The sequence below is a fragment of the Hippocampus comes genome, unplaced genomic scaffold (assembly GCF_001891065.2).
Source record: "Hippocampus comes isolate QL1 unplaced genomic scaffold, H_comes_QL1_v1.1 scaffold62, whole genome shotgun sequence".
Lineage (NCBI taxonomy): Eukaryota > Metazoa > Chordata > Actinopteri > Syngnathiformes > Syngnathidae > Hippocampus > Hippocampus comes.
The window spans coordinates 2160608-2168969 of record NW_017806062.1 but is presented as its reverse complement, the minus strand read 5'-3'; positions in this window follow the sequence as shown (position 1 = coordinate 2168969).

The window sequence follows — 8362 nt, the reverse complement described above, 5'->3', positions numbered from 1 at the left end:
TGTGTGTTTTAAATCTGCACGGGCCTTGGCCCCATGCCCCCTTTGTGGATTAGATTTGGGGCCCACTCAAAAAAAAAAAAATCGAGAACAGAGTTGCTGCTGGGGATTAAGAAGATTCTAACAGGTGTTTTCCTTTGTGATGCTGAGGGGTGATCTGGACATCACTCACTGAATGAGCCAATCATGAAGTGATGGGCTGGGAATCGCAAAGGGGGCGGGGCACCCAATGTCTGGGTCACCGTTTATTTTTTTGGCCCTAAATCTTCTAATGAAAAAAAAAAACTGGGTCTGCTGGTCACAATTTAAATGAGTGATCATTCATCCCTTTTTTTTTAAAGTGGCACCAAGTCGCAGTGTTTTCTTTTTTTTTTTTTTTTTATATGCTCCTCCATAGCAACACTTCGGAGGATCGGTTCTTCTAATGGAGCTCCTCGATTTTGCTACAAATTACGAAAATGCTCGCATGCGGGTGGGTGGAAATTTGCGAGTCGAATGACAGCTCGAAGGGAGGACTAATGGAAAGCACTGGAAGAGGGAATTGAGCCGGGTGGGGGTGTTTGTGGGCAGGGGCAGCTCTCCTGCTGGGTCGTTAATGAAGTGGAGTGACTTCCTGGTTAGCTCCAACCAGCTGTTGCCCCCACCACCTCCCCTCACAAAGCCAACATTTTTGCCCTTGACTCTTTTGTTGTCGTTGTCGCCTTCCATACTTGCAAATGGACCAGTGAACACTTAAAAAAAAAAGAGAAACAGTCCAAGTATCCGGTTTGCCATGTTCTGTCCAACTGCTCCGTCTCTCCATCTGATATATAAATTTGAGTTACCTGTATTTCGTTTAACGCTTTTAAAGACGGTCCTCATTGTGGTAAATACTACAATCATTTTCTCCCCAGTGTCCTCATTCCACGCTGGCAGTCCCGTGGTCCCACGAGTATGAATACTTTATGAGTAGCGGTGATCAAAATAGCAGACGCGAGCAAGGCTAACTGCCGTTGTCATCCACAACCAGTTTATTGTGCTTCTGGAAGACGAGATGCTCACGACACACGCTTAGCGGTCGCCGCACATGTTTCCTTGCACTTTGAATGCTGGTTGGGATGCCCTTGAGATATTTCGTTTCTTTTTCTGTTGAATCCAAAGGTAAAATTTGACCACCCTGTCCTTCCCACAACAGTGTGAGGAGGCCCTCCTTCTGTGTGCCCTCTTCCTCTGTCCTCGACTCAGCCCAGGTTGCCTCGAGCGAGCCCCCTTTGGTCAAACTGTCAAAATTGATTTCCTCGGTGGGCTTTGCACACGTCTGCATGTCATGTGCTCTCACACCAAAGCGTGAGCAGACAGTTGAGGTGTTGCTCAGCCTTTGTCTGCCTGTGAGGTCCTAAATAGCGCTTTCACAGCTGCTTGGCCACCTCTGAGAGGCCGTCGGGGACATGGTTCAGGATGACCTCGCACACTCGCTACTGAAACGCTCTCGTACACACAGGTGATGTAAAATGCTTTGACCTACACTATCGAAACGTGGATTTGAGAATAATATATGAGCGCACGTCAGTATAATGTGTAAAAGCCGTATATAACAGAGCATTTCACTGTTTTAAGAGCATTTCAGTGGCATGTGTGACAGTGTTTCGGGAAAGTCTTACTCTGCCTGTCTGTTTCATGAAAGGGGCTTCAGGCCACTCCCAGTTGAAGTATGCTGTCAAAGTAAACATAAAACAAAGAGAATAATTACACATGGCTAACTTTGCCTTAAAGTCAGCTAGATTAATGGTAACACATAATGGGAATTGCTGTCGACGGATAGCTTTGATGTTGCAGCCTTATCATGCTTTCAGCAGTGGATATTTGATTACAAACGGTGGAGCAACACATATTGATAGACAATATAAGAGTACCCCCAATCATATAAAGACATGAGTGTTTCGAGTTACTAGCATGATCGCGGAATGAACTGAACTTGTATCGCAAGGTACCTCTTGAGTGCTGCGACAAATTGGTCATTTCCTGTCCCTCCGCCACACGGGAAGTGATGTGTCAAACAGAAGCGCGGCGGAGGATCACGCCACGGTGCCCTCGATGGGATTCGGGGTAATCAAGCCTGCAAACGAGGCGACGGCAACGACGCGAGTGACAAACGAATCACAATGCGGCATTTTTGGTGAGTTATACGCTCAGCAGGGGCATCGCATCCCTGGCGGCGCCTTGTGGATTTTCACACCACCGGTCAGATGGCGGGTGATGAAAAGGAGAATCAATCCACCATTTGCTGAGCAGCTGCCAAAATGGCTTGTTGCGCTCTCCGGCCTGCCTCAAATCAATTGCATCGATATTTAGCCTTTGCATTCAATCAATGCCGTCTGAAGCGCAAATGCCCCCCCCCCCAAAAAAAAAAACACTAATTGATTTGCATGCTAACATGATTAAAGTATCCGCTATAACTTGACCACACATAAAAACGGAATATTTTTTGTTGTTGTGGTTTGATAAAGGCAGTCCGGTGGACTTGTGGTAAGCACGTCTGCGTGCATAAATTTAAAAGAGAAAATAGTTGACTCTTACAGGATGTATCTATCAATCAATCAATCAATCAATCAATTTAGCACTTTTTATCCATTAAAATGGAGCAAAAAGGGCTCTAGACACTAATAGCGAGCAAAACAAACAAACCCAGTGCCACCCACACACAACAGATGGACACACACACACGCACACACGTACACACGCACAGAAAGAGTTTTATAAACTTCAATTGGGTGAAAACAGTCATACACATACATAGTTGATCATAATTGGGTGTCAGGTGGGCGTACGTGTCAGCAGTACGCAGTCTCCCACTCGCTCCTTGCTGAATCCCAGCCTGGAAATAGGCTACACTTCCCATCCATTATCCATCTGGGACCCACAACTCCCCCCCCACCACACACACCCACACAAAATTCTCCTCTCGCTTGGTCGCTCAGTCACACTTCCTCTCCCCTCACCCACACAAATAAAGCTGAAGCCTGCAGTGACATCAGAACATTGATATTTGTTTATGTGCCAGTCCTGATTGAAAACGTCATCTTAATTGCTTGTCAAATAAGTGGACAAAGCTGTAAATGGTAGTATGGGGATGATCGGCAACTCTGATTTAAAAAAAAAAAATAAAAATAAAAATTAATCCTTTACTACTGCGGATTCACCTGTTTGCTGTTTGTTCAAAAATCTTTTCATTGATTTTTAAATTAAAATGTATTTATTTTTTTTGGTTTATGTTTGTTTTGGGAGAGACCGGTGCTGTTTTTCGTGGAAGTCGATTGCAGGGTGGGGTGGGAGAAAACATCCAGAAATAGAAGAATGAAATATATATATTCAAATACTGTGATGTACATTGGTATTATATATTCATAGACTTTGTCCATATTTTAAAATGGCATTTCTTTTGTCATACATCTGCTTGTCATGTGCATGGTTCTACAGTACGTGGGCATTCAGTAGCATTGTGGCCATCGTTTCAGTTGCCCATCCCTGTTCTGGTATGGAAGTGGAAAATGGCATTTTGAACAGGCCCTTTTATTGTTCGGATTTTTTTTTATCGTGAGTGATGCTTCCGCATAGAGCTTTTTTTTATTTTTATTTGAAAAGTTTAATCCGTGGAAGCCACATCAAAGTGAGCCCAAGGAGTTTTCAATGAGGGCTGTTGACGTGTCACGTCCCATCCGGTGACGGGAAGTGCCATCTTGTGTTCAGCGTTGCCGAGAATGGTCGTCATGGTTCCAAATGGGAGCTGTTGTAACCGCCACTTGCAGCCACCTGAGGCCCTCTGTTAATATCTATTGACAATTGTTTCCTGGAGAGCTTGTGATCCTTGCCGCGTTTGACTTTTCTTTTTTTTTTTTTTCGCTTTCTTTGTCTCTCCCTTTATGGTCCTGCTTATATTGGTGATGACATCACGGTCCAAATAGCAGGTGTCTTGACCCTCCTTCTTTTGATCATATCACAGTGTGTTACGTATTTCCATCTCAATGTGCTGATCAATATCTCTTTTGAAACAAATCAATTCTTTGTCACCTCCGGGGTCATAGTTCAATGGGGTTGTTTGGTGAGGGGGGGGTGAGGGGGAACCGGACCGGGTCATTTTAAGGCATCCTAGCTCTGAGATAATTTTGGTCTGGGGTGCTGCGGATGGTCACCGTGACAGCTGGTGGGGGCAGGGGGGGGGGCAGCTGCACTGCTGTGGGGTGGCTGGGAAAGAGCTCCTCCCCGGCAAACCCACCAAAGCTTTCTGCATCTGCTCAGCTGTCGGGGCCCCCCCGCAACTCCCAACCCCAGCCGCATCTCGGTGCTCCATCAGCTGAGAGCAGCAGGAGAGACAGCTGGTCAGTGCTACTGGGGAAACACAGGGTGTGTTTATGTGAGTGTGTTTTGGGAGGGGGGGGGCAGTGACATCACTGCCAAAAGTGATCCATTTAAACACATGCTCTCCCATACAGACATTTTTTTTAATGTTCCAAGCCCATTAATAAATGATGGAAGGTGGTTGAAGCTTCCTTCCTTGGAACGTTTGGGTCAAACCAATTGGAAAATGTGCCTCTTGTACAACATAATGTGGATAAAGTCACCTCTTATTTCAACCTATATGGTGTTGATGACTACTGTAATTACAGGATCTTTAGCCAAGAAAACATAGACTGATATTCATTTTGGAACCAAAATACTTTTTTTCTTCTCCCAACAGGCCACACTGAAACTACAACAGAGAGTGTTTGAAAACAAAATGCTACTTTTCAGTTCAGATCCAAAATGATCCTTCACAGTGCTCAGTCAGACATTTATTCAATTCAATATGATTAACTAGTTTTGTAAAATGTTTCTTGCATTGTTCACTGCGTTATTAAAAAAACAACAACCAAACAACCCCCCCACCACTTCTAATTCAGAACAGTTCAAGTGTACACTACTGTATCATTTTGAGTCTGAGCTAAAAAGCTAATCTGCTCGATCAACATTACTAAACATGCTCTCGTATTGCTTCGCCTACGCTTTACATTTGAAAAGACCCATCAGATTTATATCTTCAGCCCGTTGAAGCAATTAAAACAAGATCATGTTTGTGCGTCATTGTTTAGGCGATCACCTTTAGCCACTTTAGCAAATGTTAGCAGAGCGCAAACTGAGGACACAAACAAATCTGCTCTTTTTGCCATCATTTACTCAAAGATGCGAAAAGATGAAAATATATAATAGCTAGTGCCTCAAAAAGTTCGGTCGCGTTTGTGAGGCATTGTTTAGTGGATGAGCTACTAGCTTAGTCTTAAGATAAGATAAGAAAACCTTTATTTGTCCCACAATGGAGAAATTTGCAATCAACAGCAGCAAAATGAAGTGTGCAGTCCTCTTTTTTGTCCTCCACAATTTTTGGATTGGATCTTAATCTTCTGTAAGCCTGTAGAACTGACCAAAACATTTTAGCTTACTTCTACACATCATTGTTTACTACTATTAGCTGTTTTAAACAGAGATTAGCTAAGATCGCCCGCGTGTCACTTCTCCTTTATCACCATTTTTAGTGTTTAAAAAAAACAAAAAACAAAAACAGGACATAAATCTTCTCTTTTATAAGCCTCTTAAAGTGACTGAAAATGTTTGACTATGTTTACAAAGCATTGTTTAAAGCACTTGGCTAACATTAGCCACTAGCTTGGCAAGCTAACTTTACGGTGCTCTACTTTTGCGTTTTGAAAATATCTTTTTGTGCTACCTTTTTATTAGACAGTCAAATAACTGACAAGATTTTTCGACAATACATAAAATTCATCTTTTGAAATTTGACAGGCGCCTTTACTTGAGTGTTTTTGCCAGTGAGTGACGCGATGGCATCCTTTTTTAACCACATGCTACTATGGACATTGAGGCTGCATTAGGAAGAGGTCAGTGCTATTGCGAGTGTTTGGTTTGTTTAGGGGGGCGGTTGTGGGGGGAGTTTAAAATGAGTCGAATTTTCGGGGGCGGAGGTGTGGAGCATGATGGAACAGAAAGCTGAGCTCTTTTGTCCTCAAAAGTCTGGTCAAACTGGGGTCAGGAACATATCACAGTGAGGGGAAAATAAAAACCAGATTCTGTCGGAGCGATTTATGCATATTGTAACGGCATTAAAACAATTTCACCACATGTGAACAACCTTCTATTTTGCTTTTACTTGCAATAAATCCAGAGAAAACAAACGATTAATCTGGGGCTTTTGGGCTTAGCCTCAGCGATTGTGGCAAAATAAAAGCTGAGCTTTAGGGGAGAGTCATCGAGGAGTAGGAGGAGTCATGCAATCACATAATCCATCTGTCTGCGTCATAAAGCGCAAAGAAGAGCTCCTCGTTAGTGCGGTGGAGCCACTCTTTTGCTTTAAGTGGCCGGCGTCCATCTGCTCCGAGCTGCAAAGGTCGCCGGTGATCATTGATCCCTCATTGATCGCGCGAATTGCTTAATGACTACCGAGGTCACTCCATTAAGCATCGTCCGCGCGTTTTAATCGCGCTGGGCTAATTTAAGCCCCCCGCCACTCGATTAATTGGGGACAATGCACGTTGGCGGCAACGGTGGGATTAGGAGACCAACAATAGATGACAGATGACCGGCAAAGCCCTGAGTGGCTTTGCAAAGCGCCGTTGATGCTTGTATTCTTTAATGAACATATTGTGTTAATAAAGTCCAAAGATGGACTCGCCATATTGCCACCGTTTATTCTGGAACATATTGTGCAATCATTTGTTATTTTTGGGAGGTCAGATTTTTGTCACAGGGTTGGCAGGGTTTGATTTCTGGATATTTAGAACTTGAAGTTATAAACTTTGATATTTTGTATTACAATCTGACAAAAAAAAAAGTAAAACCACTTCTTAAAGCAGGCTGGACACAAAAGTAATCGTAGTAGTAGTAGTAGAAGACGCAAGGCTAGCTGTAGCTAGCACGTTCTTCTCATTTCTTCTGGGGTGTCTGACTTGGGTGGCGCGTTACACTCGACCATTTGCTCCTCTATTTGTGTTGGACAACAAGGTGAGCTTCAGATTACTACCGAGTTGTCAATCGCTCATTTCACTGGCTCGGCCAAACTCGGTGATGACCACACCCACAAGGATTTACGATCGTGAATATTGAACAGATGACGCATTTACGATTGTCAGCCCCCCCGACTGTTTGCCAAGCACATTGGAATTAAACACAGCCCACACCACAAGACAATCGATCAGGATAACCTTTCCAAAAATCGGTCCTAGCCTTGACAGGGACGTGGGACTGTGTTTTGTCTTGGAATTAGCGAAGGGCATTTTGGAAAGAAATAAAATTTGTCATGGGATTGAAATCGCCCTCTGAATGTTCCTGAAATCCTGTTTTGATTCGAGCAAACATCTGTGGCATGCGCATAAATTTTAAGCTAACATTTTGGTACGCTGTTTTACAAGTGTCAAAATGAACTGCCGCTCGATTTAAGACGTAAAAACACCCAACCGACCCCTCGTGAATGACCTCATGCTTTGGAGACTCAGGGGCAACACGTAAATCACGCCGGTGTCGTTCGTAAATCAAAGACAGGAAATACTGATAAGCCGGCAGCTCAGTTTCAAGTTAGTGATTAGCTCTGCTACTTGAACCTTCCAATTTCATCTCAGCGTCTCCTGGGGGGGGCCTCAGACACACACGGTGTGGCTCTTGCATGCAGATTGAGGGATTTTCTCACTGGCTGATAGCGAGGAGGCAGGCCTGTACTTGATCGCAAACATTGGAGTGACAGCGATGTCGCCAAACGCCACCGACAGGAAACGGCCCGCACCTGGCGCACGTGCGTAATTTCCCCCATGTTATCTTTATGTTACAGCTGCATTCCCACACAGATTACATTTGGAATAAACATAAAATTCTCCACCAAAATCCCCATGAGGACCATGTGCATTTTCAAACACTGCTTAAAAATCGACAACTCAAAACTCCTCACACCTGTTTGAACCATCTTCACCACCAGGGGGCGATGTCTCCTTCCTTGGTCTGGGATGAGGCGCATCAGTCACAATGTGTTAGGTCAGAAACTACACACACACACACACACACACACACACACACACACGCTATATATATATATATACACACACACACACACACACACACACACGCAGGCAGACAAAAACAAAGATGTGCTGTTTAATGTTCGAGGCTTTAACAACGTTTCATTCATCATCACGCAGCTCTGCAGTATCTACAACATAAACATACTCTCGTGCCCACCCCCAGTTTGCCAGCCCACCTCTGGTCAACCACACCCTCATTTGGGTGAACCATGCCTTTGTCTGGACCTGTGTGTGTGTGTGTGTGTGTGTGTGTGTGTGTATTCGATGACTGT